Here is a 15,553-nt window from a genome sequence, read left to right as displayed (position 1 = left end):
GCATAGTCCAGCCTCGATAGGATCAGTGCGCGGGCGATCGTCTCTTTAGCCACCCGCGGAAGCAGAGGATAGATTTTCCTGAGTGCCTTGAGGGTGCCAAAACAGACTCTGGTCAGTTTTTTTTACATGGTCAGCAAACCGTAAATCCTCACTGAACCAAATCCCCAGGTTTTTGGCAGGTCCTTCCTCCAAGCGAGGGCTAGGGAAGTCAGGAGGCCATAGATGATGTCTAAAATCCGGTGGAAACTGACCATACAGGAGGACCTCAGATTTATCCTCATTACATTTGAGAGAGGCTTGGGCTAGCCACCGGAAGACAGATGTTAGACACTTCTGGGCAGCATCAGTGGACAGGTCCGAACCCCTCCAAGTGAATAGCAGCTGCGTATCATCAGCATACGCTATCACTTTTGCTCCCAGCGACTCAGCCAGGTAGACCAGCAGTGTAAGATATATGTTAAAAAGCAGGGGACTTAAGGTGGAACCCTGTGGAACCCCTGTAGCAAGGCTCCTGACAGAGGAAGCACATGGGCCCATGCAAACCTGCTGCGAACGAGAGTCCAAAAAGGATTTCACCCATTCCCAGACCAGGCCCGATATACCAATCGCCGATAACCTGGCCAAAAGCAGCTGGTGGGGCACCGTGTCGAAGGCGGCAGAGGTCAAGCAAAATCAGGGCCGCCCTGTCGCCCCCATCCAGACACTCTCTGATGGCCTCCGACATTTCCACCAGTGCCGTCTCCGTGCTATAGGCAGACTGAAATCCGGACTGAGCGGAATGCAAGGCGCCAGATGTCTCCACAAACGTCTGCAGCTGCCGAAAGGCAGCCTTCTCACAGATTTTGGCCAAGGCAGGTAACAGCGAAATAGGACGATAGTTGGCAAGAACTAGAAGGTCCAGTGAGGGTTTCTTCAGAAGAGGGAGAAGTTTTGCGTGTTTCCATCGGAACGGCAGCACAGCCGACTGAAGAGAGAGATTAACAATATCCACTACAACTGGACAGACCTCTTTGGCTACGCCTGCCAAAACTTGGGCCGGACAAGGGTCCGAAGGAGAGCCAGACTTAAGAGAGCCAAGGATGGCAAAGATGACCGCACACGGAATTTGGGGGAGGCCCAGGGAAGTGGTCTCCTCCTGACTAAGATGAGATCCTACACTATCCTGGATTTTTAGTATCTGATGTAGGTGTTTTCACTGTATTCTAAGTGTCTTTTAGCATAGCACTAGCTCTAGGCCTGGTTAGTCAGAGTCAGTTACCACCAGTACACCTCTGAAGTTGTGGGTAGAGGATCATTTTGCAATAAGGCCTTTTTTTTGCACCTCTGTTGGTTCTTTCTGACATGTTCTTCTTCCTGCACTTTTCTTCATCTTTGTGGACTTCTGTTGCCTCTTTCTGCATTTCTTTTGCTTCTTTATGTGCGTTTTTTCTTCCTTCTTCACATGTCCAACCTCTGTAGGCATAGTTAGAAACTAGCATTTAAAAAACCTTTGAAATTCACATTAAAAAACCATTGGTTTCAGGCACGTTATAGTTAGAAATTAGCACTTAAAAAACCTTTGAAATTCACTGAAAAAACCATAGGTTTCAGGCACGTTATAGTTAGAAATTAGCATTTAAAAAACCTTAGAAATTCACTGAACAATACCATAGGTTTCAGGCACGTTATAGTTAGAAATTAGCATTTAAAAAACCTTAGAAATTCACTGAAAAAACCATAGATTTCAGGGACATTATAGTTAGTTGGACATTTCACTCGTACAAAACCATTGAAATTCCCCCGTTATAGTTATGGTTATTGCACGGACTTGGATCTTTAAGGAACCACCCAATATCATGGACTGGTGGAATCTTATCAATGAAATACACACGATGGAACTTTCGTTGGCCAAACTAAGGGGTACTAAGTCATTGAAAGCGAGGCAAAAAATTTGGGATACTTTTATTTGATCTATATGTACCGACAGCAACTAAAATTATTTATTTTTTTCTTTGGGAATGTACACTGCTATCCTCTGTATTTATTCAACAATTTATTTAATGGCTAAATTCTTTGTTTGGATATTTCTGCCTCTGAAATTTGTATCCAATGTGATGCTGTTTTCTTTTTCCTGCAATAAAAAAGATTTAAAAAAGAAAAAAAAAAAAGAAATTCACTGAAAAAAACATAGGTTTTAGGGAAAGTTATAGTTTGTTGGACATTTCACTCGTACAAAACCATAGAAATCCCCCCGTTACAGTTAGTTCAGCTAACTATAACTCGTGCCCCCGCAATGCACTGCTGATGACGTCACATATTACATCACACATGACATGGTCAGTGACATCACTGATGACATCTCAAATAACATCAGTGATGCCATTAACAAAACCCACAATTTGGTCAGAAATGAACTTCTAATTCCTAAAAAATCCAGAAAAGAGATTCAAAGTAAAAATCCCAGCTCTGATGACTTGAGACTCATTACTACCTACAGCGCCCAAGAAAAATCTATCAAAAAAATCATATATAAAAATTGGGCACTTGTCAAAAGCGATCCAGTCATAGGTCATGAGCTGCCAACAAAACCTAGCATTACTTATAAAAGGGCCCCCTCAATGCACAACAGTCTAGTTTCAAGCAGCCCCGAATCATCCACCTCCACTAACTAGTTGACTGTCCCTAATGGATTCACCAAGTGCAAATCTTGCAAGGTATGTCAATATGATACGAACAAAAAAAGGTATTGCATTGCTTTCAGTGAGCAAGAGGTTAAAATCAACAAACCCCTCCACTGTAAGACTGAATTCGCGATATACGTACTTGAATGTACATGCCCTCTCAAATACATAGATAGTACCAAATTACCTGTGAGCAAAAGAATCCTGCAACATATGAGGGCCATCAACAATAGCGACCCCACTTATCCTGTCCCCAGGCACTTTCTAGAAGTCCATAATAACAATCTAAAGGACTTCTCGTACCATGTTATAGATGCCATACCTAAGACTAAAAGAGGTGGGGACAGGGAGTATTTGCTGAGAAAACTTGAAACTCGCTATATCCTTAATATGGATAGCAAGGCTACAGGAGGGCTTAACAATACTGAAGATTTATATACTTGTTTATGATCTGCCTGGAGTTGTCCTTGGACTCCGGGCGTCCTTTTACCATGTTTAAAATCTGTATTGGTTTTAGCTTTCAAATCAAATCTGTGTAGTTCTATTTACTGTGTTTACGTTGTCCCACAACAAATGTATTTATGTTTCCAATTGAAAAGCTTTTTTGAAACCAATGGGACATACATCCATGACGTAAATTGAGGCTGTAAATCACCTCAACCAATCAACATAAGGTTTTGTTAATACTCTACACTTATATGCACTTCATGTTTTAGCACGTAAAGGGTTTTTTATTCATTTTTTAAGATGAATAGGATGATGGGTGAATTAAGCAATATTTTAGGTAGCACAAAGCACTTTAAGTTTGTTCAGAATTGAAGGTTGCATATTTTCTATTACATTTTATGATGCTTTGCATTTATGCAAGTATGATTCTGTCTAAGTCCAGGATTTATCCCAATATTGTCTACATTCAATCAATACCTTCATATGTTCCTATATGGAAAATAATGCAATTTTTTAAGATCTGAATTATTATTAATGTTTTTACAATATTTAAAAACGTTTTTAGATGGTTTTACAGACACTTTTTAATGTCGAACTATATTTAAAATTATGTATTTATTATTTATCAAACTGTGACAATTTCCTTTTTGAATTAGAAATATAAATATACATATAGTTTTATAGCAAATTACACTTTAAACGAATGGTAATGAATTATGCTGTTTGATGGAAAAAACTGAGTTTTCTTCAAGTAATGAAAGTATGGGAATGTTTCTTCTACCTTTACTACTCATCATCAATCACGTGCAAAAGTGTAGCAATTTAAATGGTCTATCGACACTGTTGGCGTGATCAAGGTCCCTTGAGGACTGAAACGCGTAATGGCCGACACTAAAATGCTATTCTAAGCACATTTTTTTGGGTCTGTGTCTGCTTTGCTGAATGGAAACTGGACGAACTGCGAAAAGCAGTTCTTTCAATATATATATATATATGTGTGTGTTTCACCAAGAATCCTCACATTAAGGAAAACACAGCACTCCAACAGAGTCGCTTTTCAGGATTTATTCTGTGCAAATAGTCACCACTGACCACTTCAGGATTTATTCTGTGCAAAAAGTCACCACTGACCACCACCTGGTGGTCAGTGGTGACTTTTTGCACAGAATAAATCCTGAAGTGGTCAGTGGTGACTATTTGCACAGAATAAATCCTGAAAAACGGCTCTGTTGGAGTGCGGTTTTTTCCTTAATGTGAGGAATCTTGGTGAAACAATTGTTGTACGAGGACAAGCCCGTCCTCGACATCGGCACCCGCTATGTGAAGTGCGCTCTCCTTGGGGCTGTGTTGAAAATTAGTACGGTTTGGTGAACATTATCTGCGCCATCTTGCCTCTTCCCCTGATGCCACACTTTTGTTGTGCGCACCCGCCATTTTAAGATGCCCTGATCAGAACGAACCCTTTCGCATGCCGCTGGCCCCTGACATAGCCCTTCGCCCTCACTAAGCCTGCACGCTGACCAACCCCCTGCTTGCACCTGCCTTGAATCATAAACCCCTCTTCGGCGCTGCTCTGCCCCAGGCCCTCGTCCTGTTCCCAGCGCGACACCTCCCTTCTTCCCTTTCATGATCCCCGGCCCTTAGATGCAAACCCCCTTTTCCCCGTGTGCCCGTTTGTCTTCCCCGTTCCCAGGCCAACACCCAGCTCTGCCGATACTATCCCTTGCCCCTCCCCGTGCAATAGAAAGCTTCCCTCATCAAAGGACCCCCGAGTTGATCAAAGCCCCCACCCCATGAGATCCGATCGAACCCCGCATTCCATGAATTAGCGGAATATCCAGCTGCGCGATAGTCATCACCTGCTGTGACCAGGGTGGGGACTTCTACTGTAGATATGTGTGGGAACGGGCCCGAAGGGGGATTCCGGGAATGTCTTTCCGTACATCAAAGCTTTATCATATGTATGTAAACTGTAATAAAAACCACAAACACTGTATATAAGGGGCCAGGCCTCAAACGTAAGTTAGAGCACCTCAGAACGATACCTGCTGTCCGTTTTGCAGTGTTCTCCTCCGGAGAGAATAAAAACCTTGTTTCCTGCTTTCCAGTCTCCAGCGCCTGCCTCTTCATTGATTAAATAACTAGAGGGTCACAGAGGCAATACCGCCGGGCAAATATCGATTGTCCCCGACCCGACTCAGGTTTTAACAATTGGCGTCCCAAGCGTGGGGCCCATCAGCGACTCGTGGATCCAGTGGGAGAGGTCCCGACGACAGAGTGAACGACTGCAACGATCGGGAGAGCTCTTGCCCAATAGACCCTCGTCTGGCAGCCGATCATCCGAACTTCACTAGCTCCGAACAGACCTCTCTCGAGTGATCTACGGTCCTGACTGGGAACCATTAGGAGTGCCGTGAGAAATACGAGAAAAACAGGACGAACGGGCGCTGGATTCGGAAGACAAGAAACTGTCCGTACGGTCCGGGTAAGGTCGTGTAAACACGACAAGTGCGAAATAATTGCTTGATTGTTTAAATACTAGTATTGCTCGTTATTTGACTTATTTGGAGATTCACTGTCTGCACACGGAGAAACAGTAGGCTCTTTCCCTTTTGCAAACAGTGAAGGATAGGTAACGCAGCCGTCGTACCTATTTTTCTCCCCCACTGATTCTATTATTTATTAACGGTTTTCAGGAGATTCCCTCTCCCACACTGATTAACTGGGTTCCTTGACCCCGAACTGCGGTTCACAGATTGTCTTCTGGAGATTCTCTGTCTGCAAACAGGGAATAACAGATTCCTCTTTACGGATAGTGAAAGGGTAGAGGACGCAGACTTTTGCGCCCCTGCTTACTCTCCCCATTGATTCTATTCTAGTTCTTTATCATTGATTGTTCTTTATTGATTATTCTTTGATATTCGTTCATGAGGTATTCACTGCCTGCAAACAACGTAGAATAGAAATATTCTGTCTAGTCTTTGCACACAGTGATAAGATAGGCAGTGCTGACTTTTTGTCCCTCGTTGCGAGCCGTCATGTCTGTCTTCTCCCCATTGATTGATACTTGGTTCAACCCGGACCGTCTGTTAGAGGTGGATCATCTAGCCCCGCTGGAGGGTACCCCTAATAAGGACATGTTCATAAACTATGGATTAGTTACCATAGCCTATAATAAATTGTGGCACAGGTATACCAAAGAAAGTCAAGACAAACAGTGGCCACTGATAGGATCCTTCGACCTTGATAAAATAGAAACGTTAGAAATAGCCCTTCGTAATAATAAGACGACGCCTATTATGCTCGACAGTCTCGGTATGTGGCGAAGAGAGGCAATGCAACGACAGAAAAAAGACGAGGACAGAGCAGGTAGAGGAACATATCAACAGGACAACCCCTGGACACCACGACCCGAAGGTTATCCCCCGACACTACGCACAGGACGGCCAGACTTAGGGCCAGACCAATGTGCTTTTTGTAGATATGTCGGACACTGGAAAGCCCAATGCCCGACTCTACTGAGCGTGAGTAGGGGCAGAGGGCCGACAGGAGTAACAGGCCAACAGAAAGGGAAAGGGCGCGAGACAAAGAAGAATCAGACTCACATGGACAGACCAGATAGAACCACCACGTTCGATTATGCCCGATGGCACAGATTTCGCCAGAACAATTTCAGCGGCATGTTCGAGTTTTCCTAGGTCGGACAATATAAAAACGGGAACCCAGCCTAGTTCTAAGTTAACAGACGGAAAAAGATAATTTTGCCCAAATAATCACTGTTTTATGTTTGTCTTCGGATCTTGCGTGTCATACTTTTCTACTACCCCCGTCTGAGTTTGTGTGTACGTAATATATGAATCTGCGTCATCCCCCTGCACGTGCTTCCATGTTACATAAACTATGTTAATAGAAATTTTAGCATGAAACAACCTGGAAAGAAAGAAATGGGAAACGAAATCAGTAAGCCACTGATAAACACGAACTTTTATTTTAACATAACAGGCAAGAGAAAACACAATAACGCTAGAAAAACAAGAACGGTAAACTGTAGAACATGAAAGTCAATAGAACATTCGCCCCCCCCACATTCTGGAACCTTCCAAAGTAGGGCAGGGTTACGGCTACGCCCAACCAGCGGCAACCCATATAAGGCGGGCCCTGCTGCCAACTCTTGGTCAGGAAATCTTAACGTATGGGGGAGCCGGAGGAGAGGCAGGAGCCAGCAGCCTGGGCAGTTGTAGGTAGTCCCGCCACATGTCCAGAGAAGAACGAGGCACCTCTTTCTTTTCCCTTCCGTAACAACCGCAGCAGCTCTGGGCGGCGGGATGCCCTGTCCATACCTCTGCAGGAATGCGTCCAGGTCGGGCTGGGAGGGAGAGGCGACGCGGACGAGCCTCTCCCACCTCCACCGATAGGAGGTCTCCCAGCCCCCGGCCCAACGCCGAACACCCCCAGTCAGGCGATGGTGCCCCAATACTTGCGCAGCACCGAACGTGCAATGGTGCCCATATTTTCGGAACACTGAACCTGCAATGACTGCACCGATACTTGCGGAGCACCGAGTGTGCGCCACAGATGGCCATACTCCCACGGCACGGAGCACACGACTTGAGAAGCACCGGATGGGGAGAGACCTTCGTGCGGGCCGACGAAAAAGAGCAGCATGGGGTGACCCGGAAGAAGGAGACGGCGCGAACGAGTCTCCCTCGCCCCCAGGTGGGGGCATCACAGCTGCACCCCAGCCGAACGTCCCGCTCTCACAAAACAGAGCCCTCTTCCTTTCACTCCGAAGGGTCTCTTCCACTCTTGCAAACTCGACGAGGGTGGCCCCTGTAGGGCCTCAAAATGGCGTCTGGGTCCGCTGGAAGGCGGGCCCCGGCCGCTAGAGTAACTTTGACCAGCAATATAACTCGGACACTTGCCCACTGGGGCACGAGCCCCCATCTCCGACAGCATCTCCGCAGCCTTGAAGATTCTACAAAGGTCCTCGGCGGAGCCTTCGGCCTCTGCAGGCTTCCGGTAAGGGACGGCTGCCTTGATCGCCAACGAAATAAACGTGACATTGCCACTCCCTCTGTTAGCATGAATTCTAGAACTGCCGAAAAGGACCCTGGTCCAACTGCCAGTAATGGGAAACATTTCCCCCTGATGCTACTTCCGGACTGAGCCGGCCCCGCCCAAAATGGCTCCGGTATCAAGAGGGACTTGCGAACACCTCGTGGTGTTCCTTCGCACTAATACAAACTTGATGTTCTGAGACTTATATGATCCTTCGTACACTTGGCTAGAAAAGACAAGGAGAGTTCACTCGACGAACATTGTGAAGGGGTCCCGTTAAAAATGTCGATTACAAATGTGCGGTGTATTATATTTTCGTTGCTGATGTATAACCCCATTTATGACGCACACATACGGTATGCATATAGGAAATCTGATTGCGACTATTATGATTATGCTTCTAAATTATGAAATAAATGCCCCCGAACCCCCAGCCAATTAATAGACGTTTTAGTTTCTTACAAATTAATGAATAAAACTTTCCAATGTATTTATTGCTGCAAGACGACACCCCCACTGTACGCACTTTAGCCATTGCCACGTCCGGCCAAATACGACCGCACCCTCATAATCCACGTGCTGAAATGATTTTGCCAAATAAAGGTTTTCGAAACTATGGACGGGTATTGCATGCTTTATTTTAGAAATGTGGGATCGGTGGGAAAGTTCTTTTCTGTGCACCCTACTCTGCTCTCTCTTTAAGGTTAAAAAAAAAAAAAAAAAAAAAAAAAAGAAAGATGGTTGCCCAGCCCTGGAGGTCGGATCGGATCGACAACACGACACTCTGCCTTCAAAGTACGCGACTGAGTCATGAACTCTCGCATGGAGGAAGACCTCGACTTCCAAGGATGGGTAAAACGAACGGTGTAAATGGGGAATGTAAAAGAAGGGTGAAATGAAATGATGTAAATATTATTAAGTACAACGCTCGAAGGTACTAGGGAACAGAGTTGACCAAAGAACTAATGAACCACAGAATGTCACAACGTTGAAGGAGATTTAAGGACCCCGATAGCTAGATGCACCTACCAACTGGATACCTCACACTAGGTATCTTTGGTTTTCTTCTTAACGTTTTCCTACACCCGACCTATAAGGGCACACTGCCCCTCTCCCCTCCCGACCCCAGAAACCATACCCCCGGGACTCTGCCCCGAGGAGAAAAGACGAGTAAGAGGTAAGTAAAGGACTTATGAATCCATGTATTTGAATATGCGCGAATGCTGTCTCCCCCACCCCCCTTTTTCCTCCCTCTGCAGGTTACATCAGAGATTACAGCCGAGGTATGGCGAAGACCTGAAGCCTTGCCATGTCTAAATGTACGAAGCAGACTAGCGCTGCAAGGTGGTGCCTAAGCACGCCTACTAACTACTCACGTATCGAACAAACCCGTGAAATTAGTATGACCTGATAAAAAGTGATCACCCTTAAACCAGACCACACGAATGAACCCATGTCACGTATGATGCGAAACTATGAGAGAATGTGTGTGTGTGTGACTGAGGCGTTGACCCAACTGGTCGAAGGACCGAGAATGCGAGAAAGTGCGACAAAATGGTACCTCCTTTCTTCTTTCCTTTTTCTCAAGGCACGTCCCCTCTACCCTGTCTAATGCTCAAACTGCATGATTACAAGATTCTAACGCAGACCCGTGAATGTCCTTTACTGTGTAATGCACTAAATAGCCTTTCTTGAATACACTGCCACCCTCTCTGTTGCACGTGTACTATTTAGCCTGCCGTTGCGCTCTCTCTCTCTCTCTCTCTCTCTCTCTCTCTCTCTCTCTCTCTCTCTCTCTCTCTCTCTCTCTCTCTCCCTCTATTTTTGCACTCCCACTCTTCCGAGTGGTTAGCCCCGAAATTGGCAGACTGCCACCCCTAGCACACCACCTAATTGGCTTCAAATACCGTCAGTATTTGCACAAAAACTTGTCTTTAATACAATCACCCTGAGACCGCGTCATTACCTCTCCTTTTCCGCTAGAAGTCAATGAACCGAGGTTGGGCCGTAAGGGAAAGGACAGGTAAGACGACAAAGGTTCCCTAATCTGACCCGTAATAAGGGAATTACATGTCAACGGCTCCTATGGTATAAAAAAAAGGACCTCAGAATACGCGACCCTCCCCGCCCCGAATTGTCGCAATACCCAAACAGGAAAAATGATCACCCCTGTTACATCCCCTGTATCAGCCGCTCCAAACTGGAGTTATGAAACTACCCCTCACTCCCGGTTGTGAGAGATGGGTCGATTTACGCCCTTACCATAACTTTTCTATGTCCCTAGTTGTTTCCCATAAAACCCCTGTCTTTTCTGATTAAGTAATCAGGCCGTAGGAAGCTACGTAGGAACCAGAATGATGTTTTACAAGGTTAAAAGACTAGACCAAAGTGAAGAAATAGTTGAAATGAACCCTGCCGAAAGTGAAAAATGTTTAGTTGAAAAACAGGACGCATTGATAAAAAGAAATGTTTAGCCTATGTTCGTCCCTCAGCAAAATACCTGTTTAGTACCATGTCGATAGCACACAGTACCCTTGGTAAATATAAAGCCCTAGAGAACGGCATATCTTTGTCAAACCCGTCTTACGAAGGTGGGTCTCCATCAGATAAACTGTCGAAACTGTAATAAATAATTATGAAGGAAAGTCATAGTACATCCAACAGGCCCGTCATCGGTCATTTGTATGTTAGTTGTGAACCCTAAAATAACGGACGTTTTCATCTCTGTCTGAAGCTGGGAGAGAAATAGACTTTTGTGATTACCTTCCTCTGCAAATTCTCTAAAGACTGTCTTTTCGAACTCGTTTAAGGGTACGGCTGTCAGGAGAGAGAAGGACCGGATGTGGGAGCACGAGGCCTGACTGCAGACTATGGAACACCTATGACATGGGCCAAGGCGAGACCGCGACAGAACAGAGCTACAGGACGAGGCACTACCTCCAGCAAAGTGAGAAGGAAGGGCTAACCTGATGCCCCCGCTCTCTAGACTCGGTCACGAGCCCGCCCATCTGAAGTCTCTCGTTCCCCTAGTTTGTTCCTAATTTGGCCTTGCTCCATCCCCCTTTTCCTCCGACCTACCCTATGGACTGTTTTGTACGCTCTTCTTCCATCTGAACTTTCTGGCAATCACCTCCAAGGACACAGGGCGAAAAGGACCTTTCCGACCAGGAATACGAGGGAAAGGTCGTGCCCTGCAACGCGAGACCTAGAATAGAGCTGGACCCGTAGCTCCATCGCCGGTGCTCCACAGCGCCAACGAAAAGACAACAAAGAATACTGAGAACTCGTTAACTACGAACACTTTGACGTCCTCAATCACCATTTCTGCTGCGCCTCATTTCTCTCCCAGCCGCCATTGTATTGATCATGCTCCAATCCGAATCTGATATATGTAACAACCTGCCAGTCCACGTTATGAAATGTACTTGCTGCTCTCGCTACAGAATCGTTTTTGTATTGCATTCCTATGACTTTCCTGCTGAACAAGTTTATCAAAGTTTATCAAATAGGTCCACCTCCTAAAAACTAGAAATCTCAAAATGTATTGTTTACAACTCTTTTCATCTAGGGTTCCTACCGTTTTCTTTCTCATGCCCACCACAATAGAACCGAGTAGAAAATGAACCAGCAAGATGTCTTGAATATGTTAAAGGGAGGACTGTTGAAAATTAGTACGGTTTGGTGAACATTATCTGCGCCATCTTGCCTCTTCCCCTGATGCCACACTTTTGTCGTGCGCACCCGCCATTTTAAGATGCCCTGATCAGAACGAACCCTTTCGCATGCCGCTGGCCCCTGACATAGCCCTTCGCCCTCACTAAGCCTGCACGCTGACCAACCCCCTGCTTGCACCTGCCTTGAATCATAAACCCCTCTTCGGCGCTGCTCTGCCCCAGGCCCTCGTCCTGTTCCCAGCGCGACACCTCCCTTCTTCCCTTTCATGATCCCCGGCCCTTAGATGCAAACCCCCTTTTCCCCGTGTGCCCGTTTGTCTTCCCCGTTCCCAGGCCGACACCCAGCTCTGCCGATACTATCCCTTGCCCCTCCCCGTGCAATAGAAAGCTTCCCTCATCAAAGGACCCCCGAGTTGATCAAAGCCCCCACCCCATGAGATCCGATCGAACCCCGCATTCCATGAATTAGCGGAATATCCAGCTGCGCGATAGTCATCACCTGCTGTGACCAGGGTGGGGACTTCTACTGTAGATATGTGTGGGAACGGGCCCGAAGGGGGATTCCGGGAATGTCTTTCCGTACATCAAAGCTTTATCATATGTATGTAAACTGTAATAAAAACCACAAACACTGTATATAAGGGGCCAGGCCTCAAACGTAAGTTAGAGCACCTCAGAACGATACCTGCTGTCCGTTTTGCAGTGTTCTCCTCCGGAGAGAATAAAAACCTTGTTTCCTGCTTTCCAGTCTCCAGCGCCTGCCTCTTCATTGATTAAATAACTAGAGGGTCACAGAGGCAATACCGCCGGGCAAATATCGATTGTCCCCGACCCGACTCAGGTTTTAACAGCTGTTTGTTGAAGGATATGTATATGTGTATATATATATATATATATATATATATATATATTACCTACTGACGGTCGCCAGTAGGTATATATAGTTAGGATTTTTTCTCTATGGGTTTTTTGAAAATTCTATGTCTAATAACTTTGGCGTTTGTGGACGGAATTGGCTGAAATTTTCAGGAAAATGGCACATTTTGTTTCTGAGCAGCCCCTGAAAATTTTGGGGGGGTTCATCAAGGGGGGGCCGAGAAAAAAGGGGGGTCCCAAAACGCGTTTTTCCTATGTTAATTTCCATAGGGCGGTTGGCCTCACTTTTAGCCCGAACGGCTGAATGGATTTGCACGAAACTTGGCAAAATTGTAGGGACTGGTAGCCCGATGTGCCTTTTGTAGGTCTCAATATATGTGCTTCAGTGGATTTTGAGAAATTAAGGTTCAAAAAAAGATATATATCTGTAACCGCGGACTGGGCAGCGCTCCGCTACGCGTACTTTTCGCGCAACGGAGCTTTGTGAAGCGAAGCTGATTGGTTCTCCGGCGTCTGTGAACATTCCAAACAGTCTGTAGCGGCCGCCATCTTGTCTCTCGGTAGGATCGAGAGACAAGGGGAGGCGAAAGCGAAGGGGCAAATGACCATAAGGGGGAATAGTAGATCCTCGCTGACCCCCTAGGTTTGATGTGGAGGTTTTAAAAGGGCCCCGCGGGGCAAAAAAAAATAATAATAATAATAATTGAACGGCTGAATGGATTTGCACGAAACTTGGCAAAATATTAGGGACTGGTAGCCCGATGTGCCTTTGCTAGGTCTCAATATATGTGCTCCAGTGGATTTTGAGAAATTAACGTTCAAAAAAAGGTATATATCTGTAACAGCGCACCGCTTCGCGTACTTTTCGCGTTACGGAGCTTTGCGAAGCGAAGCTGATTGGCTCTCCGGTGTCTGTAAACATTCCAAACAGTCCGTAGCGGCCGCCATCTTGTCTCTCGGTAGGATCGAACAGCTGAATGGATTTGCACGAAACTTGGCAAAATTGTAGGGACTGGTAGCCCGATGTGCCTTTGCTAGGTCTCAATATATGTGGTTCAGTGCATTTTGAGAAATTAACGTTCAGAAACAAGATATATATCTGTAACAGCGCTCCGCTTCGCGGAGATAAAATTATATGTGTATTACCTAGCTGTTGCTAACACCAGTTAGCGACGGCTAGTAGAAGATAGCGACCATCTTGGGCCCCACTTTGCATGTGAGTGATATTTATCACTAATGACATGCAAAGTGGGCATGCCAAGATGTTAGCGACTGGAAACAGTCGCTAACATCGCTATCTCCTATTATCAACTTTTGAAAATATTCGAGATAAGGGCGAATATCTCTAAAAGCTACCACCTGCCCTGAGCAGTTCTTAGCCATGTTATCCAATGGGAGGTGGATAACATGGCTAAGAGCATTAGCTCGGTAATGCATGAATATCGCTGAGTTTTCAGCGATATTAATGCATTGCGGTCGTTTTTTATCGTATTTCCGATAAACCTTGATAATAGCAAGGTTTATCTGCGATAATTTCTGACGGTAAAAAAATCGTTGCTAAGCATCGTTAGGGATAAATATCGCTTAACTTTGGTAATATGCCCCAACGTCTGTTAACGTTCGATTCGAAGGAAATCAGGAAGTGTTGAAAAACATTGTCTGCGCCATCTTGTCTTTTTTCAAATGCCACACTTTTGTCGTGCACGGCAGCCATTTTAGATGCCTTGACCAGACCCACTCTGTGCACGCTGTCGATCCTTAGCATGGCTCCCCACCCTCGCAAACATCTCCCCCAGGCAGTGGTCACCCCCGCTCTCTGTCTTATGCATGGGTAATAAACCTCCCCCATCTGCGCTGCTGTTCCCTGAGAATCACACCCTGTGCCCGCCCGACACCTCCCTTTCGCCCTATTCACTACCGCACCCTCTGACACTCCTTTTCCTCTGTGTCCGATTGTCCAGGCTGGTCCTAGGGTATCAGCTAGCCCTGCAGATGTAGTTTATGGCCACAGCTGTAAAGAATCACCCCTCTTCAAAGGAGTTATAGTAGATCAAGGCCCACACTCGATGAGATTCGTCACAGCAGAAGCGTTGCTATTATCTGAAAACCATCCTGTATTGTGATTGGGGAGGGGACCGAGCCTGAAGCGGAAGATTCCAGGGATGACTGTTTGTACATCAAAGTTTTTACAATTATGTGTCACATTAAAAATATATAGCACTCCGACAAAGTAGTAAGATTATAAAACTTTAATAATTTATAAATATATACAAGAAAACAAAAATAGTAATAACATATAAACATTTTTAGGGAAAAACAACGAAGTAGCAGTCGGCTGTGCGAATAGTCCCAACGCAGCACAACGTCCAGATTTCCGGCGTGGGGCGTCGCGGGGGGTGGGTCATCAGTAGCAAACTGTTGTGCGAATAGTTCCAAGGCAGCAGAACGCGCCGAAATCTAGATGACACGAAAGTGATGTCTAGTAAGTTGCCACCCAGCAAATAACGGCATGGGGCGTCGCGGGGGGTGGGTCATTAGTAGCAAACTGTTGCGCGAATAGTTCCAAGGCAGCAGAACGATGGCACCAAGGTGATGTCCAGTAAGTTGCCGCACTGGTTTTGGTATCCTACAATGCTGCTCCGAATAACGGCGTGGAGCGCCCCGGGGGAGGCGGCGTGAACGGGCCTCTCCAGGTGGAGTGTCATCTGTTGTAGTGGGGCGCCCCTTTACCGTTTCAGTTGCCATTCCGTCCGTTTTTGGTCCACTGTGTCAAAAGCCGCAATTCAGCTGAGTTGCGCCCACTCTTGCGGTGCAGCGATAGGCGGCTGTCACAGGACT

Source organism: Lissotriton helveticus, chromosome 2_1, assembly GCF_964261635.1.
Source record: "Lissotriton helveticus chromosome 2_1, aLisHel1.1, whole genome shotgun sequence".
In the NCBI taxonomy this organism is placed as follows: domain Eukaryota; kingdom Metazoa; phylum Chordata; class Amphibia; order Caudata; family Salamandridae; genus Lissotriton; species Lissotriton helveticus.
This window is presented reverse-complemented; position numbering follows the sequence as displayed.